This window comes from Mustela nigripes, chromosome 2, assembly GCF_022355385.1.
Source record: "Mustela nigripes isolate SB6536 chromosome 2, MUSNIG.SB6536, whole genome shotgun sequence".
NCBI classification, from domain to species: Eukaryota; Metazoa; Chordata; class Mammalia; order Carnivora; family Mustelidae; genus Mustela; species Mustela nigripes.
This window is the reverse complement of record NC_081558.1, coordinates 153,200,866-153,227,904: the sequence shown is the minus strand read 5'-3', so window position 1 is coordinate 153,227,904 and position 27,039 is coordinate 153,200,866. Positions and strand designations below refer to the sequence as shown.

General features: G+C 38.6%; 1 protein-coding gene across 1 annotated transcript in view; it reads right to left on the bottom strand.

Moving 5' to 3' along the window:
- The window catches only part of GPR156 (G protein-coupled receptor 156), a 102,602-nt gene that overhangs the window by 74,874 nt on the left and 689 nt on the right, over window positions 1-27,039 (bottom strand). The window lies entirely within an intron of this gene.

The window sequence follows — 27,039 nt, the reverse complement described above, 5'->3', positions numbered from 1 at the left end:
AGTGGGTAGGAGAAGAATCAATGAAACAAGATGGAATTGGGAGGGAGACAAACCATAAGTGACTCTTAATCTCACAAAACAAACTGAGGGTTGCTGGGGGGAGGGGCGTTGGGAGAAGGGGGGTGGCGTTATGGACATTGGGGAGGGTATGTGCTTTGATGAGTGCTGTGAAGTGTGTAAACCTGGTGATTCACAGACCTGTACCCCTGGGGATAAAAATATATGTTTATAAAAAATAAAAAAAATTTTAAAAATTATCCAAAATGAAGCACAGAGAGAAAAACAATTGGTAAGAATGGACATAGCCTCAGTGACTTAATGAAACAATAGCAAGTGCTCTAATGTACACATAAATGGATCCCAGGGGATAAAAGTGGGGGAGGGAGGAAATAGAAGAAAATATTTGAAAGAAATCATCAAAAATTTTTCACATTTGATAAAATGTATATACGTCCAGATCAAGAAGCTCAACCAAACCCAAGCAGAATAAATGTTAAAACACACATGCATACATTAATATATATTATAAGGAAATTACTGAAAATGTGCAATAAAGTCTTAGATGTAGCTAGACTATGTACAGATGAATAACAGTAAGACTCACAATAGATTTCTTATTCGAAATTATTTAAGCCATAAGAGAACTGAATGACACCTTACAGTAATGAAAGAAAAATAAAGTCAACTCAGAATATAACACCCAGTGAAAATGTGAAAATGTGTTTCAGTGAAAAGGTTTAAAAAAAAAAAAGGTATTATGAGATAAAGAAAATTGGAGAGAGATATGCACTCCAGAAATGTTAGAGGAAGTTCTTCAGGCAGAAGAAAAATGATATCAGATGCAAATCTGGATCTTTATAAAGGAATGAAGGTGCAGGAAGTGGTAAATTTGTTGGTAAATCCAAAAAAGTGTTTTTGTTACTTTTTAAAGCAATGCTTCTAAGCATGTACCTATTATAAAAACAGACATATACTGAATTCTCCTTTACACCCATATCCTCCACATCCTCTCATTTTTCAAACACAACTTCCTTGGTTTATATTCGCATTGCGAGCCGAGTTGGTGCCTGCATTACCAACAATAAAGCTGAATCAAGAAAGGCTTCCAGGGCCATGAAGTTATGAGATGAATGTGAAAGGGAAGACTGAATATACATTTATGCAGAAAAGGAATGGCTACACATTCCTTTTCCCCCAGAATTCTGTTGCTAATATTCATTCAGTTAAATTTATTTTTGAAACTAACAGTGTGACAGACACGTTCTAGGCATCTAGAACCAGTGGAATACACTGGTGAACAAAAGAAAGATCCCTGTCTTTACAGAATTCATATTACAACAGGGGGATACCAAACAATAACCAGTGTACATAATAACTAAATAAATTAAATAATACTTTGAAGGTGTTAAAGACAATGGAGAGAAAGGTAGATCAAGGCAAGAACATTTGGAAATGTCACGGGGGAATGAAGCAATTTTAAATGAGGTTGCCAGGTTTGGCCACATAAATAAAAATATCAAAGTTTAAGTCCATAGTGAAAATTACAACAGCTCTCCAAATTAATCTCTTTCCTGTTCTTATAGGGAATATTCAGAACCATATAACAATGATCAGATAACAAAGTTTTGGGAGGATTTACTTCTTCCCTTTTCACCAGCAATTTCTAACATGTCAGGTAACCCTCATAGAGTATTTACAGTTCTCTGTTTAGGCCCAGTTCCACCATCTACAGAAACTTCTCATGCACATGCTCCACTGGACTTTCCCTCTTTGATCTAATTCCATTAGATGTTCATATTTTAGTGATTCCTGAGAGTTTTCCTTTGCTGTTCTTGTTTGCAGTTATAGTTAAATTGCCTTTAAATTCATAGATATTTCTTAAACTCAGAAAAGTACAAGGAAGAAAATATCAAACACCAAATTTTTAAAAAAGGTTTTATTTACTTGAGAAAGAGAGAGAGAGGGAAAGGGAAAAGCAGACTCCCCACTGAGCAGGGAGCCGCATATGGGGCTCAATGTGGAGCTCAATTCCAGGACCCTGAGATCATGACTTAAACTGGAGGCAGACATTCCACCTACTGAGCAACCCAGTCACCCAAAACACCCAGAATTAAGTACTAACACCTTGGCATATTCTTTCCAGACCACTCCTCCCACCTCCCAGTCCCCTCAACTCCTGAGAAAAATCAATCTATTGCTTTTATATAATAATTAGTTTTTAAAAATGAGGACTATCTTAATTTTTAAAAAAGAATGAGAAAGTATCTACATACTGCTATGAATTCCAGGACAGATTATCTTTTAAAAAGCAAGATGCAACACAACATATATAGTGTGCTACCTTTTGTATAATAAAAGACATGAAATCCAGATAGGTCATTGGATTATTTTCAAAAAGAAACAATAAGAGAATAAAGTCATTACCTGTAAGAGGAGGAAAAGAAAAAGGGGGAGAGGACAGGGAGGTAAAATAGATCTCTCAATTTTTATAGTTTTGACTCTGAAACCATGTAAATTTACTTAATTTAAAAGCAAAATTAAATCAGAAAGAAAGTCAATATCTAAAAATTAAAAACAAATTAAAATAAATTATCTAACTGTACTGAGTTGATAGTATAACTTAAACTATATCAAGTTGATGGTATAACCACATAAAGGATTTAAGTAACTATAATTTGATTATACTTACAAAGGACAAAAAATACCCACAAAGAAATCTTAAACTGCATTAAATGGGTAATATTCCTATATTATATATGTGGGTACTCACATATATACACATATACCCACATATAAGTATCTATCAAGTAAAGTAAATAAGTAATTATGATTATGTTACTAGGAACTAAGACTTTCAAAGTGAGAGAAAAGAGATTCACATATAAAAATAAGTTAAATAAATACCTTTCTATCACTAATTTAAATTAGAAATAAAATAAAATGACGTGGATGGAACTAGAGTTTATTATGCTAAGTGAAATAACTCAGTCAGAGAAAGAAAAATATCATATGATTTCAACCATATGTGAAATTTAAGGAAGAAAACTGATGAACATACAGGAAGGAAAGGAAAAAATAAAATAGGATAAAAACAGAGAGGGAGGAGAAACCATAAGAGATTCTTAACTATAGGGAACAAACTGAGGGTTGCTGGAGGGAAGGTAGGTGGGGGAATGGGGTAATTGGGTGATGGACATTAAGGAGGGCACTTGATTTAATGAGCACTTATATAAAACTGATGAATCACTAAATTCTACTCCTGAAACTAATAATACATTCTATGTTAATTAAATATAAATAAAATCTTAAAATAGTGAAAAAAGGTATAAAGATTGTTAAAAAGCCAAAAAAAAATTAGAAATATGATCTTGGAATTATTTTCCTCCTTTTAAAACAGTCATATTTTCTGATCTGTTAACTGAGGCTTGGGAGTAATTACAACCCAATAACAATAAACACTCTGAGTGCTCAGATTATGGTCTCTAAATCACTCACTAAAAGGAATCAGGTTTCTTTAGTGAGATAGCCAATTTAAGTTGTGGAGATGGAAATATACAAAACCAATCTGGGCTATCTTGTCATACTAGAAAATAAAAAATACCAGAGACTACAGAACCATGTTGAAAGGACACAGGAATCAATTGGCTTCCCCTAGCCAATGACAGGATAATTTGAGCACCAAAAGGAATTGTAACTGTAATGTCCTGAAACATATATGACACACAGCACACACTCAAAAAATGCTTATTTAATGAGTGAATTAATTTAGCATTGTAAGTATCAATAAGAAATTGTTGATGGTGTAGTCTACAACATTGACTTAGTGGTTCCTCCATAAGGATACATGGTATAAACTTTTCCTCTTGAATACTAGGAAAAATTAACCTTTTTTCTGGAACATTTTTATGTCATGTATAGTATGTTCCTCTTTCTCTTGAAGTGCAGAACCAAATGTGTGGCTCAGTTACAGCAACTGTGCAGTGTTAGGTATCTTTGGCCTATTTTTATCACCCTCTATTTTCTCTTTGTCCTGATTTCCTTACCTCAAATTTTTCATCCCACTACATTTTTTTAAAAGATTTTATTTATTTATTTGACAGAGCAAGAGAGCAAGAGAGGGAACATAGGCAGGGGGGAGTGGGAGAGGGAGAGGCAGGCTTTCTGGCGAACAGGGAATGGGATCATGACCCCAGCCAAAGGCAGACCCTTAACAACTGAGGCACCCAGGTGCCCTCAACTACATGTTTGTTTGTTTTTTAAGATTTTTATGTATTTATTTGACAGAGAGATCACATATAGGCAGAGAGGCAGGCAGAGAGAGGAAGGGAAGCAGGCTCCCCACTGAGCAGAGAGCCTGATGTGGGGCTCAATTCCAGGACCCTGGGATCATGACCTGAGCCGAAGGCAGAGGCTTTAATCCACTGAGCCACCGAGGTGCCCCCCACTACATGTTTTCAATTAAAAGAAGGGGAAGAGACAGCATAATAGGGATGTTTCACCCAATGTGAGCAAATAGATGTATTATTCAAAGTACCTCAGCCTCAGGTTACCTGCTAAAAGAGGCAAGACAGAGCCACATACAAATGCATAAAAAATGTATGAATCAAACCACCACCACCAACAGCATTTTACTAGACATTCATTAAGATTCCTTCTGGCTCCACAGCTGTCTGAAGTATAAGCTCTCCATTAACTATGTTAAAACAGGCAGCAGATACACAGATAATTATAAACAGCAGGGAATATAAAATGCATTTTTAATTGCCTTTGAATGCATCATGTTATGTTCCTGTAGCAGATTCACAAACATCCCCAATATGGGTCACTCACCCCAAGAGTAAAATTCACTTCTATTCCTGAGCATGCACTACTTTTCAAAGGGATAGCAGCCAGGTGCAGGCAGGGCAGAGGGTATTCAACCTTCTGCAAGGAACACCTGCCACACAGATCCTCATATAGGAGATGGCTCACAGTTGTAAATTCTTTCTAAGAAAGCATGAGTATGAGATTAGGGTGGGAAGGTATTGCATCTATAGGAACAGATGTTTGGTCAGGCATACGTCACAGAATGGTGGAGCAAGAAGCAGCAGCGGATATCACCAAGTCCAATCTCTTCTGTTTTATGCGTGAGGAAATAGCCCTCAGAGGTTGAGAGCCTCAGGATCACCTAATGTAGGAAGATAATCTAGGTCTCTCAAGTTCAGTACTCTTTCTATGCTACTTTAAAGACATTTAAATGAAATTGCGGTTGGGACATTTGGGACAACTGGGTGAGACTTGTACTTGGGGAAGCAGACAGGGTCATAGGGGTAAGAACTCAAGAGCTATTGTTAGAAGGCTGTGGAGGAGGGCCAAGAGAGAAAAGGGACACAGTAGAAAGAGAAAGAATATTCTCTTGGGAGAGTATAAGTTTTGGAAGAACTTGTATGTTTTCTCCCCAACAATGTGAAGAAGATTGAAGGAATCTTCTCAGAACCTCAGATTTGTCTTATAAAAGAGGGAGATGATAAGTTTCTTTTTGAAGTCTTTTAAGTTTCTCCAATTAAGTTTTCCACATACTTGCTTTCTGAGTGATCATTCCAAAGGACCCTGGGGCAGGGCTTGTATAGGGAATCCAGATTCACTGGAGGAAAGGCTGGGGAGAGATGGCTGCTATAAACACATCTCTCTTAGAGGATTTTAAAAGCAGAATGGAACCCCTGGGTGTCCTTTGGCAAGGATGGAAGGTGGGCAGGGAGTGAGGAAGGGGATTGGACTTGATTCACTTCCTTAGTCTGGTGTGGCTCTCAGAGAAAGAACTTTGAATCCTTAGGATTGTATACATTCTTGAACTATACCACCATTCTTTCCTAATTCCTATGTATCAAAGTCTCTGTCTTCCTGTGTTTCCCAGCCCACACTTAGGGATCTTTCTAAAATATGGAGAACATTTTTGCTCAACATTATAGAAGATAATACCGAACCCTTAGTTTCATATTACTTATAACTTTTCTTTTGCTAAATCTGATTTCCTCCCTTACTGTATAGTATTTAAATTTAACTGGCTACTTGATAGAATTATACTGAGTCAGACTGGCTATTGGATTGGGTCCCCCACAGCATATAGGAAACAGTGTTGTGAGTAGTAAGTTTCCTATAAACATAGGTCAACTGAATACTGGGCACATCCCAGGGCCCCTGGGCCAATTCAATCCTCCATCCCAGTCCTTGGGAGTTTGGTTTCACTTCACATATCCTAGGACCATTGGCGGTAATAAGTGGCACTGAAATAGAAAAAGTTGAGGAAGAATATAAGTCTCAGATACATCATTTTCTATCTGTGGTACTTTAGGTTAGTCACTTCTCCAATTATTAGCTGCCTCATCAATGAAATAAAGATAATACTATCCACACCTCATAGGTTTTGCTGATGACTAAATCATATGCTGTATAGGATATATGCAAATATAACTTATATGTACTAGATCATCAATAAATAGTGGTTTAGTTCATTTCCATGATACAGAAGGGTCATTTATACAGAAGACTTGAAGGTGCATAACTGAAGTTATTCATCTTGTTTCTCTAAATATCCTAACAGAATTCCAAGTTCTGAATCATTAATGTATCTTCTAACATTATAAGTAATGATCTTTATACTATATTTATAATCAGATTTTATTTAAAAAATAATTAATTATATATTTCCAGTGGTAGAGGCCATGTGCATTAATTCAACAAATACTGATTGATCAATTATTATGCAGTAGTCATTGTGCTAAGAGCTAAGGATGCAGCAGGGAACAAGCCAAAGTGTTCTTGCTCTAGCACATAGCACAGTGCCCGGTACATAGTAGGCGATCAATACATATTTGTTGAAGTGGACCCCGAGACATAAAACATCATAGACAGCAACACCTGGGTGGCTCAGTGGGTTAAGCCTCTGCCTTCAGCTCAGGTCATGATCTCAGGGTTCTGGGATCTAGCCCTCCATCGGGCTCTCTGCTCAGCCGGGAGTCTGCTTTCCTCTCTCTTCTTGCCTCTCTGCCTACTTGTGATCTCTATCAGATAAAAAAATAAATAAATAAAATTCAAAACAAAAACATCACAGATAGGAGTCCTTAATTTCTAGGAACAATCCTCAGGACCATGTAGATACTCCTGTAACTCAGTAGAAGCAGGAGGTTTCATTCATGGAGGGCTTAAAGATCCCTCTCAGACTAATGGGAACATCTGCTTTTAGAACCCTGTGTTGATGTGTTTTTCTGACTCTTGCTATGCTCTCAGTATAAGCTAGCACAACCACAGAAACTGAGCATTACTGCCTTATAGAGAGATCCTAAAGACCCCTTACAGAGAGATCCCAGAGACCTGTTAATATTCCAACACTATTGCCAAGGAGTGGAGCTGGGAATTAAACCAAAAATCAAAAAACAACGTGCTAAAGCCCTTCTCAGAGTTGCATTGTTACCTAAAAGCACTTAGGTACTATTATGCAAATTACACATGCACAATTTCCATAAAAACCAGTCACAAATGTCAATTGGTACTCATTAATATGCAATAAAATTCTCATTTGAAAACTATTAAGAGCCAAGAATGACTTCCACTTGGCTGCCCTCCTTTAATGAGAACTGCTGTGAAGTGCTCTATGCTATTATTCATCAACAAAACAATAAGGTATCACAACAAATCAAGCTTCAGAAGGTAACAGAAGGACTTGAGAATTTGACATTTAAAAGGCTAGTTTTGGACAGCTCAAGTTTTATACTGCTACAGCTCAGACCTCTCCATTTGGCTACTCAGAACATCAGCGAACTGCACTCTCTAAACTACCTTGCAAACAGAGCCATGGTGATACTGAACACTCCTTTAAAGAACATTTGTGAGGGTGTGACACAGCTGGAAAAAGGTAAACAAAACTTTGGTTCTGAGGTTCAGTCAGCTTGGAAGACTGAACGTTCTCTTTCTCAAAAGAAGTGGAGATCCAAGGCCTTTGGAATTACTAGGGGCTCTTCTCTGAAAAGCCTCCTAGTCAGAATTTTTATGAGTTAACTTCCATGCTGTGTCTCTAAATTCCTTCAGTTAGACACCGATTTTCTCTAAACTGTTGTTCAGAGTTGTTGTGCAACCCAATATATTTGTATGAGAGCCATTCTGGCTCGGTGAGGATGAAGAGATGGAAAACATAAGCCATCAAACTAGACTGTCCCTTCTGCAGTCACTTTCTTAACAAATTATCCTAATCTTGGCCTGGAAGCTGAGGAAAGAAAGCTTTTCTAGGTATAGTTTAACACAGTGATTATCAAACTTCAGTATACATCACAATCACCTAGAGAGCACCTTAAAAAACAGATTGCTGGTCCCCACCTCCAGAGTTTCTGACTCAGTAGGTTCTGAGAATATGCATTTCTAGTAAATTTGCAGGCAATGCTGTAGTTGCTGGTGTGGAGATCATACCATGAGAACTGTAGTCCCACTAAAGGAAAGGCTTTTATCAAAGTTTAAACCACACAAACATTTGAAATAGCCTGTAATTTGATACTTCAAGCTGCTGTGAGGAAGCTCATGTACAACATTTATAAATCAAGTCATTCGACTTGTTCGCTAGAAATTAATTTCAGAGAAGTACTATTAAGAAATTAGACACTTAGAATAGCACTCAATGTTTTCATTCTTTGAACCATGATTCTTAAGTATTTTTATGGACATGAGATACTGATGAAAGCTATAGACTCTCTCCTGAGAAACGTACAAATACGTAATATTTTACATGTAAAATCACAGGCTATCCATCACCCCTCCCCCCCCTCCCCCCAATAAACCTCAATCATCCCAAGTGCAGAGGCTCATTTCAAACTACAACTCAGCTGAACCCAAGGATAAAAGAAAGGTTTTGGTTGTTTTTATTGAAGTATAGTTGATACAATGTTATGTAATTTGAGGACAATATAGTGATTCTACAACTATATATTCTATGCTCACCACAAGTGTGGCTACCATACAACATTATTACAATACCATTGACTATATATACTCTCTACGTAGTATCTTTCATTCCCATGATTTCCATAACTGGAAACCTGTAGCTCCTACTCTCCTTCACCCATTTTGCCTGTCTTCCTACCACCCTTCAGCACCCCTTCAGGTGGTTCTCTGTTTATGGCTCTCTTTCTGCTTTTTGTTGTTGTTGTTATTTGTTCATTTGTTTTGCTTTTTAGATTCCACATATACGTGAAATCATATGGTATCTGTCTTCCTCTGACTTATTTCACTTAACATAATGCTTTCTAGCTCCCTCCATGTTATCACAAATGGCAAGAGAATGTTCCTTTTATGACTGAGAAATATTCCATTGTGTAAATATATACATATACATCTTTGTAATCTTTGTAATACATCTTTATCTATTGATGGGCATTTAGGTTGTTTCCATATCTTGGCTATTGTAAATAATTCTGCAATAAACACAGGGTGCATATTATCTTTCCGAAAGAGTGTTTTCATTTTCTTTAAGTACCTACTAGAGACATTACTGGATCGTATGGTATGCCTATTTTTAATTTTTTGAGAAAATCCTGTACTGTTTTCCACAGTAGTTTCACCAATTTATATTCTCACCAACAGGTCACAAGAGTTCCCCTTTTCTCCATGTCTTCACCAATACATGTTATTTCTTGTCTTTTTGATACTAGACATTTTGACTGGTGTGAGGCCATATCTAATTGTAGTTTTGATTTGCACTTCTTTCATGATGAGTGATGCTGAGCACCTTTTCGTGTGTCTGTTGTTTCTCTGTCTTCTTTGAAAAAATGTCCAATAAGGTCCTCTGCCCATTAAAAAAAAATTTTTTTGGTGTTGAGAAAAATTTTTTAATTTTTTCCTTATATTATGCTCATGAATCAACTATTTCTTTGTGGCTAACCACAAATAAAGTGTGGTACACTAAGATAATGAAGTCTATGACAAACTCTTTCAGCAATTAAAATATTTTAATAATCATTTTTAATGTTTATTCTTTAATAATCTTTCTCATTAATTAGAATAGTATTTTTATTAGGATAATTACTGACATAAATGAATTAAATATCTATTATGTTACTATCTTTTTTAATTTTTCCAGCTTGTTCTATGTTCCTTTTATTATACTTCTTTACTCTCATTTTCCCATTCATTAGCTTTTCAAAAAAACAGCTCTATTGAGGTACAAAGTCCATATAATAAATTTTTAATATTTAAAAATGTCAATTTGATAAATTTTGACATGTGTATATATTTGCAAAACCGTTCTTGCATTCAAAATAATGAACAGGTAATAACAGTTCCAATTTCCAATTTTGTTCCTTAAAAAAAAAAGTTGTATTGGCTATTCTAAATACTTCACATTTTCACATGAATTTTAGAATCAGGTTATCAATTTCTATAAGAAAAGCATCTGGGATTTTGATTAAGATTGTATTATATCTCTAGGTGAATTCAGGGAGTATCAACATCTAAACAATACTGAGCCATCTACCCCTTGTCTTAGCTCAGCTGGTACAACAAAATACCATACACTGGTTGGCTTATATAAGAAATTTGTTTCTCATGGTCTTGGCAGAAGTCCAAGACAGATGGCTGACTTGTATCCTCACATGATGGAAAAAAAGTTACCTGGCTTTCTGGCCTCTTCTTATAAGGGCACTAATCCCATTTATAGGGGCTTTATCCTCATGACCTAATTATCTCCCAAAGGCCCTGTCTCTAAATACCATCACACTGAGGACTAGATTTCAACAGATGAATTTCAGGGGGACACAAACATTCAATTCATACCATCCATGAACAAGGTCTATCTCTCCATTTATTTAGGTTCTCTTTCTCTCAGAAAGGTTTTGTAGTTTTCAGTGTGTAGTTCTTGCATAAGTTTTATCAGATATATCAGAGATATCTCTAAGTATTTCATATTATAAAAATATTACAACTTTTTATTTTCAGTTGTGATTGCTTAACTATATATCTCTACAATTGATATCTATATATTGATATTGTATTTTGCAACCATGCTAAACTTACTTAATAGTTCTGGTGATTCTTTTATAGATTCCATTGAGTTTTCTACATAGACGATTAGGTCACATGCAAATAAAGGCATTTTAACTTTTATTCTAAACTGGATGCTTTTCATTTATTATTATTTCTTTCTATCTTATTGTACTGGCTACGGCCTCCAAGACAATGTTGAATAGAATGCGTAAGAGTAGTCATCTTTGCCTTGTTCTTGATCTTAGGGAGAAAGTATTTAGTCTTTTATCACTAAATATAATGTAAGATGCAGGTTTTCCATAGAATCCCTTTATGAGGTTAAGAAGTTTATTGAGATAGAAATTTATTGAATATACTGCAAGGGAGCAGAGGCAGGACAATAAAGGAGGCTGCCTGCCATGAGGCAGTGGGGGTGGGCGCTGTAGTAAAGAGGGAGACTGAAGAGGTATGGGAATACATGGACTCTTCCCGTACCCAGTTTTAAGTATCCGACTGGTTAGCTAGGGCTTATGGATATTTTGAGGTGGGTTCCCTAATGAGCCTGTTTACATTCAGCCAGGAGGTCATTGTGGGCCTTTTTACCTTACTCAGATTTCCATTGCTTAAACCTGTTGCCTAAAAGTGGCCTCTACATTCTCCCTCAGCAGATCAACAACAACAAATCTTTGGCATCTGGGCGAAGGTCTCATCTTCAGCTGCTTCATGCTGGTTGGGGGAGGGGGGGCACGCTGTCCCTACTTTAACTTGTCAGTCCATCAGGGGTTCTGTGCAGAGCAGAGCAGGGTATTATATTAACATGCTGACAGGAATGTGAGTGAAATTCCCTGGTGGCCAGGTCCATGGGATTTAGGGGAGGGGACCCTCTGATGGTATGGGCTGGGATCCTTGTTGAATCATAATTTGTATATGGAATTTTTGGATTCACTAAGACGGGTAGGAATGTATTTTATCTGTAGATCAAGATGGTGGCTAGATCTGCAGGAACAAAGGAAAAAAGCGGGTGGGGGAAGGTTAAAAGAAGCAATATGGCTGAGAGTCAGCCAGTGTCAGAAAAGGGTCCCAACTAAGTCCATAATGTGCATGGATTCACCCAGGACAAAGCTTCCATTGGCAAATGCTACACACTTTGGGAACGTAAGACCTCAGGACGTTTTAGTGGGAGATGAGAAGAAAGGGGTTCTTTGCCTTCTCAGGCATGGGCAGTCTGACCTGTTGGCCACACGGGGAGCTGCCTTGGCTAGAGACCCTCAGTTGTCTAAGGAGTACTGGGATTAGACCTCTGAAGGGCTGAAAAGAAAAAGGAAGGTTTCTTTCAAAGGGCAAAAGGGGAAATCCCTTACTCTTTCCGGCAAGGGCAGTCCCATTGGATCCTCCTAAGGCTTTGTAACCTCACTGAGGAGTAACCTCTCCTGGAGGTTTTCAGTTCCTCAAGGAGTACTAGTCAGTCTACGGAGGGAAAGTCCCAAGAAATTTTCAAAGAATCCAAGGACAGTTCTAGGCTGACAGAGGGTTCCTGTATGGGCTCCACCAAATGTCGGGGAACCCAATGGGGTGGAGGCTGGTGGTGTGGGGGGTAAAAGAATTCACCAAAGACAGACAAAAGAGACAGAAGTTTACTGAAAGCACTGCCAAGGAGCAGCAGGCAGGACAGCAAAGGAGAGACTGCGAAGAAGTTCTCTTTCATTCCTAGTTTGCTGAGACTTTCTTTAATAGATGTGGGCTTTCACAATATTTCTTGAATAAACTTTGGTAATTTGTCTTTTTCAAGGAATCTTTTTACCTTATCAATGTTGATAGGATTATTGAGATAAAGTTCTTATAATATCTGTAGAATTTATAGTGGTATCGCCTCTTTAATCCATAACATTAGTAAATTGTGCTTGCTTTCTTTTTATCCTATCAATCTGGCTAAAGGCTTATTGAGTTTATTGATAGTCACAATTAATCAGCATTTGCTTTCATTGATCTCTACTGTTGTTTTGTTATCTACTGTATTGATTTCTGCTCTGATAGTTATTACTTTCTTGTGCTTACTTTGGGTCTCATTTGCTCTTTTTGTGTAGTTTCTTAGGATGGAAGCCAAAACATTAATTTGAGACTTTTCTTCTTACAAACCTCAAGCACTATACATTTTCACCTAAGTACTGCTTTTGAAGCATACTTCTCATTTTCCTTCAGTCCCAAAATAATTTCTAATTTCCCTTTTGATTTCTTTGATTCATGAGCAATTTTGAAGTGCATTATTTGGTTTCCAAATGTTATTGATTTCTTAACTAATTCTATTGTGGTTAAGAACATACTTTATATTACTTGAATCCTTTTAAATGTACTGAGAATTGTTCTATGACCTAGAATACGGTCTATCTAAATGTTCTACTTGAAAGGAATTAATATTTTGCTGTTGATAGGAATAGTGCTCCATAAAGATCAATGAGGTCCAGATGATTCTGTTGACTCCTTCTTCCATATTTTTAATTATTTTCTGTCTTCTTGATATATCCATTACTGAGAAAAAGCCAGTGAAATTTTGGACTACGGAGGTGCCTGGGTGGCTTAGTAGGTTGAGAATCCAGCTCATGATTTTGGCTCAGGTCATGATTTCAGGGTAGTAAGATGGAGCCCCAATTCCTGCTGAGTGTGGAGCCTGTCAGAGATTCTCTCTCTTCTCTCCCTCTTCCCTTGCTCTAAATAAATGAAGAAATAAATAAAATCTTTCAAAAAAAAATTCTAGACTACAATTATGAATTTGTCAATTGCTCTTTGAAGTCGTATCATTTCTACTTCATGTATTTTGAGGCTCTGTTGTTAGATGCATAAATGTTTAATATTGTTATGTCTTCTTGATGACCACTTTATCATTCAAGAAATGATTTTCTTTATTTATAGTAATATTCTTTGCTCTTCAATCTATATTTTGATTGGTGTGTTAGCATGGTAAATCTTTCCCATCCTTTAATCTATTTGTATCATAATATATGAAATGTGTTTCTTGTACCTAGTATATTTCTGGCTTTACTTTTAAAAAAAATCCTACCATTTTTTAAAATCCTCAACCATTAGTTGAGGTGTTGAGAGTATTTACAGCTAAAGTAGTTACTGATATATTTAAGTTTAAATGTATTATGTTGCTATTGTTTTTTATTTATCTCATCTCTCGCTTGTTCCTTTTTTTTCTTTTTCTGACTTCTCCTAGGGAAATTGTTTCCATTTTATCTCTTTTGGCTTATTAACTATGCTTCTTTATTTTGTGATTGTTCTTGTGTTTACAGATATGTCTTAATTTGTCATAGTCTATCTTCAGATGATACCATATCACTTCATATGTAGTATAACAATATACTTCCATATCTCCATTCTTTGCCTTTGTGCTCATTGCTGTACATTTCCTTTTACATATCCTATAAACCCCATAGTTTTTTATTTTTCTTTAAGCTGTCAATTATATTTTAAAGGAAGTTTAAATCATAAGACAAATCATTATGTAGTTGTGTCTGTGTGTTTTTTTTTTTTTAAAGATTCTATTTATTTATTTATTTGTCAGAGAGAGTGAGCATAGATAGACAGAGAAGCAGGCAGAGGCAGAAGGAGAAGCAGGCTCCCTGCCGGGCAAGGACCCCGATGCAGACTGGATCCCAGGACACTGGGATCACGACCTGAGCCAAAGGCAGCCGCTTAACCAACTGAGCCACCCAGGCGTCCCTTGTTTTTTTTTTTTTTTTTTTAATAGATCCATGCTTCCTGATATCATTTCCTTATTCTGGAAGAACTTCCTTTATCATTTCTTGTAGTGCACATTTGTGAGGGATGAATTCTTTCAGCTTTTATATATGTGAAAAAGTCTTTATTTTGCCTTTGTTTTGAAAGGTACTTTCACTGGGCATTGAATTCTATGTTGAAAGCTTTGAGTTTTTTCCCAGTACTTTAAAGATGTTGTTCTACTGATTTTTTTGTTTACATTGTTTCTGAGGAGAAATTACTGCTATCCTTATCTTGGATGAAAATGTTTTACTCGTTATCTCTTCAAATATTTTTCTGTGCCCTCTAGGGTCATTATAACTACACATAATACTAGTTTCTTTCTCTAAATATTCTTGAACATTGTTCTGGGATGCAGTTTAATTGGGAATAGTTTCATCCTTTTTGTCTTCTTTTAAGATGTTAGACAAGATCAGAGCAGTGGTCAAAGTAGGATTAATTATTCCCCACTGCTAAGGCATTCCAAGCACACTACCCAATAGCCTCAGAGTTACTAGCTTTTCTCATATGACTATTGGAAACAGCACTATTCCCAGCCCTGTATGAGCAGCAAGTTACTGCTCCCTCTAATCCTTTTGAGTGGTTCTTTTTCCATCTCTAGGTAGTTTCCTTATAGGCCTGTGTTGACCAGGATTCCATTTCATACTTGGTGTACTCAGTGAGGATCTCTGAAATTCTCTGTGCACTCTCCACTTTGATAATCTGTCCTGTAAACTCCAACTGCCTTCATCTCCCTGGACTTGAAACTGTCTTCTCAACTCAAGGAGTCTGCCTTCTCTCTTTTTGTACCATATTTTGGAAACTGTATCTTGATATGCCTGCTTTTGTTTTGTTTTATCTCACTGAATATCAGAAACCCTTTAATAAAAATATAGTAGTTCTGGATCATTTCCTTTTCTCCAATGAATATGTTATTTTGCTTCTGTTAGGGTGCTAGAATAAAAACAGATTATTTTAATCTAATCAGTGAAATTAATCAGTGACTGATCTGATTGGGAATTAGATTTCAATTTCAATATGACCAGGTCTATTTCTGGGCTAATTCCTAGACATAGTTTTTTAGAAGTCCCAACTGAAAGCTTAGGGTATTTGTATTAATCGGGTCCTCCAGAGAAACAGAACCAGTAATTTATGTATCAATAAAAGAGATTTATTATAAGGTTCTGTGGCTCAGGGAATTAAGGAGGCTGAGAAATTCTGTGATCAGCTGTCTGCAAGCTGGAGACCCAGGAAAGCTGGCAGTATAGTTTGAAGGCCTGTGAGCCAGAAAGTTGATGGTGTAGGTGTCAGCCCAAGTGTGAAGGCCTGAGAACCAAGAGCACCAAGGATAGTAGAAAATCAATGGCCCAGCTCAAACTGTGAGGGAGTGAAATTTCAACCTTCCTCTGCCATTTTGCTCTGTGCTACTTATAAACTGGTGAACAACTTGGAAGGAAAATTGCTCAGATTGCTGGGCTAATTCCTTTTCCTCTCTTCTTTCCATAATCAGGTCTTTTATCAGACTGTAGAATGTAATACACAGCTTTTCTGGATCTTAGCAGCTGCTTTTGGTTTAGGGTTAGCTCCTCCTCACCTGCTACTTAGTAAATAGCAAATGTCTCAAGGGAAAAACAACCTAGTATGTGGGGGCACTCAATGAGTTTCTCTTCTTTATGAGCTCTTAGCTCTCAAGTTCTAGTTGCCTTAGTAGGTCTTTTATGAACTCAATTCAATTTTTAAAATCTAGCTTTTCAGGACACCTGGGTGACTCAGTCAGTTAAGCATCTGACTTCTCATTTTGGCTCAGGTCATGATCCAACTCAGGTCATAAGACTGAGCCCCATGTTGGGCTCCACATTCAGCAGAAGTTTATTTGTTTATTTGTTTCTAAAACAAATAAATAAGACATCTTAATAATATATATATATATATATATAAAATTTAGCTTTTCCAGATGTCCTCTATGGGAGCAAAAGTCTACTATATGCACATGCTTAATGCCTTACGTTTTCTTTTTTTTAATGACAAGACCAAACTGTTTAAAGATAATCTTTATAGACACAAATGACAGTGAAAACAGTATAAGATATAACTACCCTTACTATTAACTATGAGACCAATTAAGATACATTATAGAATTCCTAAGTTATAAAAGACAAACCTATTATAGGGACTGGTTTTACTATCATTATTACTGGTCAGTGTGTATTTGAAAATTGAAAGTTTCTATAAAAGTATGTATTAACACAAAGGCTAATGCTTATTCTACAGGTGTATACATGTTCAAACTAAAGTTAAAATTTCTCCTTAGAAATTCACTGCAATAACTTCTATGCTAGTATTCTTTTCCTCTTTTAGTTTTCAGTCTAGGACATAGAAATCCATTTCAAAGCTATTGAGTAAAAGTTAGCATGTGTTATGGATGCCAGTAGCAAAATGTCTGCTACAGAACTTCATCATTTCTTTCCCTCTATTAGCTAATGTTTGCATTCTGAACATAGACTCGCAACTGGGTTTCTAATAAGAATTAGAGATCACAGATTTCTATAAAGTGTCTATGAGCTCATAGGTCCCTGGTCATACAGCAGCCTTTATCTGAGGATTTTAAGATCTCATTTACTTCTTACTATTTTATTAGTTTGCATTTTGTATTTCACTTGTTTGTACTCACTAGCTTCCCTTCATGCTTCTCTGCTATTTTTCCCTAGCCCTGGTGTAGTGGGAATCCCACTCCTCTCTAGTTTGGTGGACCAGATTATAGTTTTATATCCAAACAAGAGCAAAAGTAAATATGAGAACCACGAAGTGCTGGGAAGTTCACTCCTAATACCACATTTATTAAAATCATTTGTTTAAAAATGTTCGCATCTGTTGCTTGGCACTGATCCTTAAGCTTCAAGACCCCTACCTTCTTAACTAATTATCCTCATGTCAAGTAATCGGTTGTAGTTGATTGACTATATATTCATAAAACTCCCCAAATCGAAGTCCCTCAAAATAGAGGGAAAAAACTGGGATTGAATTAAAGAACTTTTCTCAATTCCACTATTAAAGAAAGAGCATTAAAAAAATAAAGAAAAGGCATAAAAGGGAACATAGCAGATATGGTGTTGTGAGAAAGCATTGTAAGAGCTTATTTTCTCTGAAACCCTGCCCTCCGCCCCCCACCCCGCAACTGATCATGCTGCTCCTGCCACAGATGAAGACCATGTATAATTCCACAGCACAGAATAAATGAGCAAGGGGAACTGTAAACAGTCTGTCCAACCAGAAGCAATAGAGACACAATACAACCAAGACACTGCAGACCGTTTCGCACTGAGCTAATATAATCCACACTTGGCAAGGAGGAATTCTCACTGCAGGGCTTTCCTGCCTAAAGACACAGGTTCCCCTGGAGAAAGGCAGTGGGAGATGGGAGAGGAAGACAAAAGAATGGAGGAAAACTATTGCTGTAGGGGAGACCCACAGTGAGAAGTAAAATTGTGTGAATTCCCTCTGCCCCAGAAATGCCAGTTTGGGAGCTCTTTCTATGGAAATGGAAACCAAAGTGTAAGGATGAATGTAAGATGTTCACTGTGGCATAATTCATTCTATTAAAAAAAAGCTGGAAGGAAAACTGGAATATCTATCAATACAGAAATAATGGGAAAAATTATGGAATTTCTACAAAGAACTACTAAGTAGCTATTAAAAATAAGAAATTGGATCAATTAGACTTATATGTAAAATAATGTACATAACATAACAAATAAAATGAAACAAATAACAGTGAATGGTATATGATCTCATTTACATATGAAATAGAAAATAACTACATATTTGTTTGAACATAAAAAAGGAGTGAAGGAATTCACACTTAAATTTTTTTTTAAAGATTTTATTTATTTATTTGACAGAGAGAGATCACAAGTAGACAGGCAGGCAGAGAGAGAGAGAGAGAGAGAGAGAAGCAGGCTCCCTGCTGAGCAAAGAGCCGGATGTGGGACTTGATCCCAGGACCCTGAGATCATGACCTGAGCCGAAGGCAGCTCAGTGTGCTTAACCCACTGAGCCACCCAGGCGCCCCCACACTTAAGTTTTAATAGTGGATCTGTCAGGAAGATGGGGGGGGGAGGAAGTGGAGATTAATAACATTTTCTTTATAGACGACTGTTTTATTAGACTTGTTACAATGAATGTATACTGCTTTTATAATTTAAAAATGTAGTAAGTTAAAAATATAAAAAGGATTTATTGACTTCATAATTACAAGCAATGCCAGGCCCTGGAGTTCAGTGGGATGTGTAGTTCTCTGGCATTTGCTTTAAATGGATCCTGGTGGGCAGAGGTAAATAGTAACTTCTGCTCTTGAAGACAGGCCTCTCCTTGTGTCCCCCAACAACACCCAATTAAAGCATAGACTTGATAGTGTCCCTGGAGAGGGCCAGTGGCTGTGAAATGAAAACTATAGGTACCCCTCCAAAGCCTCAGCCACGGAGCTTCCCAAGGCGCCACCTGAGCCAGTGAGCAGCCGGCAGATGCACAGATGAGAACAGAACAGGCCTTTGTCTGGAAAAACCCCGCTACTTCAACTCCTGACAGCCTTCGTTGGCTCCTGTTCCAAACTTCAGAGAATAGATGCACAAGGCTGGCCTAGCCTCTGCAGGGATAAACATTACACTCTGTGGGAAAGAGGCTGCCGCCCAGTTTTAAAGAATCCCGTGCTAGCACTTTGGGGAATGTTTCTTTGAGGACCACTGGAAGCTAGTTGTGGGCTTTCCAATTGTTACACGCAGGATAGAATTAAGGCCCTGGAGGAGTGACACTGGTCAGTATTTGCATTTGGTTTCATGCTGATAGAAGCTTCCAGAGCTTTTGAGGGGTAATAGATATATGATATTCAATAATAAAGAAAATAATGTGCAGAAGCTAGCAGCCTGTGAAGAATTAACTCTTTTGATCACTCATTCATCTTTCAGCATCTTTTCTCTTCTTGTAAAATCCTACTGTCCTCCACCAGGCCTCTTCTTCTCCCTAGTTAGCCTCTTTAATAGATTTTTTAAAAAAGATTTTATTTATTTATTTGACAGGACAGAGATCACAAATAGGCAAAGAGGCAGGCAGAGAGAGAGGAAGGGAAGCAGGCTCCCTGCCGAGCAGAGAGCCTGATGCAGGGCTCGATCCCAGGACCCTGGGATCATGACCTGAGCCGAAGGTAGAGGCTTTAACCCACTGAGCCACCCAGGCGCCCCTTTAATAGATTTTTTATTCAATGTTTTCCTGATTATCATAGAAATGCTAGAGAGTTCATGGAAAAATATGGTTACCTTTTTTAAAAAAAAGTAATCACTTAGAATCCTACTGCTGACAATATTTTAGAATACTTTCTTTTTGTCTTTATACTTACTTTTTCTTTTTAATTCTTTATTTAAATTTGATTTAGTTAACATATACTGTATTATTAGTTTCAGGGGTAGAATTTAGTGATTCATTAGTTGCATATAACAACCAGTGCTCTGGGGGGCGCCTGGGTGGCTCAGTGGGTTAAGCCACGGCCTTCGGCTCAGGTCATGATCTCAGGGTCTTGGGATCGAGTCCCTCATCGGGCTCTCTGCTCGGCAGGGAGCCTGCTTCCCTCTCTCTCTCTCTCTCTCTGCCTGCCTCTCCGTCTACTTGTGATCTCTCTCTATCAAATAAATAAATAAAATCTTAAAAAAAAAAAATAACAACCAGTGCTCATTACATCAAGTACCTTCCTTAATGCCCATCATCCCCCTACCTACCTCTCCTCCAGCAGCCCTCAGTTTGTTTCCTAAAGTTAAGAGTTTCTTATGGTTTTCCTCACTCTCTATTTTCATCTTATTTTATTTTTCCATCCTTTTTAAAGCAGGTCTGTGTGTAGCTTCACAAGTGTAAATGAATGTCTCACATATATACCTAATATTATAAATAAATATGAGAGAATATGTGGAGGTGGAAAAGGATTTGGGCAGTGTGTTGCTGTTGTGGTCTGCACAATTGTGGCGTGGCTATGTGTTCTGGTGTGTCAAGCTGGTATTCATATTCCTCAGACTAACTGTGACAACAGCCTTCATGCCTCAGCCCTACTTTTCTCCTTACAGCTGCCTTGGAACTCAGCAACATTTGCATGGAAAAATCCCTTTGGGTAGTTATTGGATCTTCTTTCATCCCAGATTTTCACTTGAAGATAATTGACTACATAGGATCCCAGCAGGCCACTATTCTCTTCCCTTCCCTGTCTCTTGATATTACCATTTCTGCTCCCTCTTTATTGGATCTTCTGGGTTTATCCTAACAGCATCCAAAAACAAGCAGCCATCACCAGCCTGGACACAATTAGAGAATCATCAAAATGCCCATTTGGAAAAGACACTCAATTAAGCATGCATTCTGTTCACATGTTCAGAGAAAATACTATAGCTAATGTGGTCTTTGGGAGACTCCACTTCATGGGAAAAAACCAGGAATGTATCAGATTAGAGGCAAGAAGGACCTTGTTGGTCTAGAGTCTTGCTTGTCCAATACTTTAGACACTTACCACACCATCAGTCCAGGCCACATCTTCAGGCCCTTACCATTTCCCTAGTTAAGACACCTGCTTCTGTCTTCTCTCTCCAGGTCTTCCCAGTTACCCTTGGAGAATCAGGATGAATAGGTGGCAGTGCCAATTGACTGTCTGACATTCCAACACAGACAGATGGCAGTGGGAAAGCCCAGAGTACTATTCCCTGGGTGTTCCCATTGTCCCTCTGGAACAGGTACCCATGAGAGCAAGAGAGCAATTCCAAGCAAAAAAACCCTGGGCAGAATCTTGGAGTTTATCTACGAGGCCCTCCCATGCTCTTCCTTGTCCTCCTACCAAGAAATCACTTCTCTCCCTCAGAACTCCAGAGCTTCCTGCTAATCTATATCTATGCAAAGCTCCCCACTGCAGAACTGAAAACTGAATTCCTCTGAGGAATTCTTTTTCTATCACTTCTACAATGAGCTCGTCCTTATCACAAACATCATAAAGTACAGATGCTGATAGGCTTAACACCCCTATTCCCTCCCTATTTTCATGACGAACTAAAAAGGCAACATCCCTGGGGATACTTTTAAATAGGAACTTACAATATGATGGGAGAACACAAGTGGAAAGAGGCCAGGCAGTTCAGCCTATAGGTTATCAATTGGCATGATTGATCCAAACTTCTACTGTCAGTTGCCCCTCTGGTCACTGCCCAGTAGCCCGGTCAAAGCAAGCCTGAATTCTGCAGTGATGGTCTGACAGCCTCACTGCTGGGTCCTCTGTTGCCTGGCAACCCACATCTTCAGTACACCAGCTCAGATTTCGGTTCAGGTATTAAAGGTGTACTCAGACCCTCTCACCTGGCCCTACGAGGCAAAGTGGCCATGGGAAAGAGCAAGGATGCAGCACACAGTCTACAAATTTAATTTGAGATGGCTTGGCACATTCTGAGTATATGTGAGGCAAGAAGGTAGTTGGCGAGAACTGTTTCTGGTCAATCCTAGGATTATATTGAATGCATCTATTCTACCTCTTTTAGAATAGACTGTACATCTCTAGGCTGAACTGGACACAGCCAGATATTCTGGAAGTGCCTTGGACATAAACAGACCGCAAGGCCTTGCTTGGGTTGGATACACTTCCCAGGAATTGCTTAAATTTTGACCCAGTCTCTGGTCAAAAGTTACATGGTCCCCTACAACAAACAGACTGAAGTCCACTCTCTTGTGTTCTTCACAAGCTGGCCTATAGCTCTCATGCTTTATCTCTTACTGCAAACCTGCCCTGGCCTGACCCTCCTCACCTCTTCACCTCACTCAAGCCACACCAGCACTCTGGCCCTGACTCGAACACCCAATACTGAATACCAGCTCGAGTTACTCTCTTTGAGGGAATGTTCTTCCACACTACAGCTGCCAGTCAAAGCACCACACCTCCTCCAGAGCTCTACTCAAAAGACACTTCTTCCTTGGAGGAAAATAACAATCACTCCTGAAATAGCTAGTTCTCTGCTTCCACCTGGAAACCCTGGCTAGCCTCCACACCTTCCCCACAGTTTCATAACAGGTGTGATAATTATAGCACTCAGTATAGTTGTCATGTATAAGGCCTGTCTACATCAGTGTCAAAGGGACTATGTCTTTTATAGGCCGGTTCCTTCATGCTTCCATCTGGAATGAATCCCACCTTCATTAATTCTTCCTCACCTCTAACAGGTTCTTTGCACAAACCCTTCTGGGTTCACACCTTTAGCAGTGCTCTATTAATAGGTCTTTCTTTTTTGCAATCCATTTTCTTCAACACACACCCTCTTTCTCTTGATCCAGACATTACTAATACCCATTTTACTGTTTGCTCATTCTCCCCCTCCCTGCAAAGCAGGGTACACTGCAAGGTGGGGTTCAACAACATGGGATATTCTCTGGCTATATCATCTATCTCTGAGTACCTCATGATTATGACAGGTGCTTCAGAAAAACACCTTGAGAAGTCTATATGGAAACCAATGCCCCATGGAAACACATAAATATTTTATCAGGCTCTGAACAAGACTCTTGCTCATAAATATTTAAACTCCTTGATAGCATAATGTTCAGTGGCTGATTAGAGTCAACTTGTACTGAGGTGGGGAGCTGAGAGGAAGAAGGAATACAACAGCAATGATAGCAGGCATTCTACAGAGTTCCTTTTAAGGATCTAAAAACACTGAAGGGCGCCTGGGTGGCTCAGTGGGTTAAAGCCTTTTTCCGGCTCAGGTCATGGTCCCAGGGTCCTGGAATCCAGCCCCACATCGGGCTCTCTGCTCGGCAGGGAGCCTGCTTCCTCCTCTCTCTCTGCCTGCCTCTCTGCCTACTTGTGATCTCGTCTATCAAATAAATAATAAAATCTTTAAAAAAAATAAAATAAAAATAAAAAAGAAATAAAAACACTGAAAATCCTCCTGAGGTCTCCCCAATTTGCACAGACATTCATTTTCCAAGTGCTCTCCCTCTGAAGTGGAAGGTTGGTCAGTGCCCATTGGAGTGGTCCTAGAGAAGGCACTCACTGGGCTGCAGGCAGGCTGCTACTGCATCACAGCCCCAGTAACCTTGTCATACTTCTCTCAGCACTGGTGGCACAAAGAAGATTTTCAAATTACGTACACAGGACTCAAGATGAGGCAGACCCTATAAGAATCTTTATGGCAGCTTTATTTAAAATAGCCCCAAACTGGAAATAACCCAAGTGCCCATCAGTAAGAGAATGGGTAAGCACATGGTAGATAGCCGTATGAAGGAATATCATCTTGGAATAAAAAGAAATGAACAGCAGATACGCTCAACAGCATGGATGAATCTTGGACATCATATTGAGCAAAACAAAGTCAAATGCAAAAGTATGTCAGAGTGAATGCATTTATATGGACGTTTAAGAATGCAAAACAAATCTACGAAGATAGGAGTCATAACAAAGTCTGCTTCTGGATGGTAGGGATGACCAGAAAGAGACACTGGGGAAGTTTCTAGGGTTACTTTTTTTTTTTTTTTTTTAACTTGTTTGGAATGTGCATTTGTCAAAACTGGCTGAACCTTTAGCACAGGATTCAGCTTCAAAACACCATGGGGTGGGGTGGGGGGCACCTGGGTGGCTCAGTGGGTTAAGTGTTTGCTTTTGCCTCAGGTCATGATCCCTGGGTCCTAGGATCAAGCCCCAAATCCACTGGGCTCCCTGCTCAGTGGGGTGCCTGCATCTTCCTCTCTTTTCCACTTGTATTTTCTCTCACTATCTCTGTCTTTCTCTCAAATAAATAAATAAAATATTTAAAAAAGAAGTGCTGTGAGGATAAAAGAAGCCAGTAATCTCCAGGATCATCATTAACCTATAAATTATTGATTGGCCCAAATTACCTGAAAAGACTTCTAGTATTTTACCAAGGGTTCTGAACCTTTATGGGAGTTAGTGCCTTGCTGTGCCACTTAATTATCTAATTAATTCAATAATTATTTATTAATCACTTATAATATGCCAAACAGGAACACAGAGATGAACACAACAAAAAATTTCTTGTCCTTATGGAGCTGACATTTGAGTGGGGGTATATTGGACAATTAACAAAGAAACAGCTATATTTTATAATGCCAGATAATGATAAAGCAATGAAGAAATAAAGCAGGGTCAGAGGACAGGGCGTGAGTGACAAAGGCACATTTTGGATCAGGGAAAGCCTGATCAAGGAGTCCCATCTGAAAAAAGATCTGAATGAATTAAGGACAGAAGCAGTGCAAGTATCCGAAGAAGAGTGTTCAGGCAGAAGGAAGAACAAGAGAGGGAAGAGTGACTGACTATGAGGTCAAACAGGTCAGATTGCATAAGGCTTTGAAAGGTAAACCTTGGAAGAAAGTGGATTTTATTCAGAGTGTGAAGAGAACCATTAGAGAGTGTTAAGCAGGAGAGAAATATAATCCAACTGATGTATTAAGAATGGTAAAAAGAAGGAAATTAAGACATCTGTCCAATTCCTAGGGAAGGGTCAGAATAAGATCCAGATTTTTTCCCCTTCGAAATCTTAATAACCTTTACACATCTATTTCTTTAAAAAAGAAAAAAGATTTTATTTATTTATTTTAGAGAGAGAGTGCAAGTGGGGCAGGACAGAGGGAAAGGGAGAGAAACTCTCAAGCAGACTTTCTGCTGAGGACAGAGCACAACGTGGGCCTCGATCTCATTACTCTGAGATCATGACCTGAGCTGAAACCAAGAGTCAGACACTTACCGGACTGCACCACCCAGTTGCCCCCACGCATCTATTTCTTAACCACCTTCTGATTCAAGCTCTGTTTGGGGCCAGATCACATATTTCTGGATTTCAAACTCTGATTTTCATTAACAAGTTTATACCTCAAGATAAAAATTGAGGTAGGTAACTTCTCTGTATGTTGGAAATTTTTTTCATAATAAACTGTTCTATTTAAACAAAGGAGAAGTAGGGGTTTGCATCCTTTATCAGGCAAAATTAATCAGCAACTAAATATGAATGTTATAATTCTCAACAACTTTCTGTAAAATAAAGGTTCTGATTTTTAACTAAATGTGGAACATTCCTTCCAATCATTTCAAATCCAACTTCTCTGCCCAAGTGAGTCAATGTTCCACTGTCTCTGGCAAGTCAGAGCCTTGGTGCTTCTTTCTTCTCTTCCCGCTGCCCCCAATGACTTTCTGGAGAGCTACAAGCAAATGTGAATTTGTGGTGGTGGGAGGGCAAACTCCTTCAACCTCATCTGGAAATGCTCTTATGTTCAGACAACACAAAAGGAAACATTAAAATCCTCAGCAGGAAACAAACTGTAAGCATCTATTGTCCTCCTGAGAGAATCCCCTTCCCTTAATCATTATTTTCCCTCTTTTGAGAGCCTTCTAGTCTGGAAGTCTGTGGCCTCATCCCCTTTACCCCTAAGATTCCCCTAGGCCACAATTCTGCTTTCACTAGACTTGACTTTCTCTATCCCCAGGCTACCATAACTCAGCCTCTGACCAGGTCCAACTTAGACTTTATTGAGGGAGAGGGGGAAGCTAAAAGCTGGTCGTAGAAGAGGAGGTGAAACGAGCACTCCAGAGACAATGGTGGCCCTGAAGTGGAATTAGGCTGCCAAAATGGAGATCAGAGAGCCCCCACCCCCACACTTCCAGAACCACAACTCAAGTAAAGCCTGCCAACGCATTTTATTCTCCAGAACTCAAATGGACTTGCTGCTACCCAAGGCCACAAGAAGGCTTTCTGTGCTGAATATCGCCATTGATGGAGAAAAATTAATTTTCCTTTGCAGGCCTTGCTACTTAATACGACTACTCAACAATTTTTCCAGCTTTTAATCTATACCCGAAAATGTTTTGCTTTTACTTAGGGATGCCATAATTTAAGTCCTCTACCAAGAAAGACATTTCATTACAGGCTAGGATATAATTTGCCTGCTATTCATGCATGCTTGTACCTAGAAAACCAACAAAGGGAAGAGTAAGCGCATGCCATGACCTCTCTCCCCACAGATTTCTATTCTGCAATGTTAACAAAACTTAACTTTCAAAACAAGGTTCATCTTTGACAGAAGCACGAGTATACTTAGTTAAACACCATGCAAACATCTAAGAGGTGGCCTCTAGGTACGTTGGAAACGGGCACTTGCTGGGGTACCAGGATGCTGCAGTTCCCGGGCGATTCTTCTCTGCCCAGAACAAGGCATTTTGACAGGCAATGAAACCTTCTCTGTTCGGGACCTCACATTCGCGGTGAGGGAGCCCATCCCCCCCCC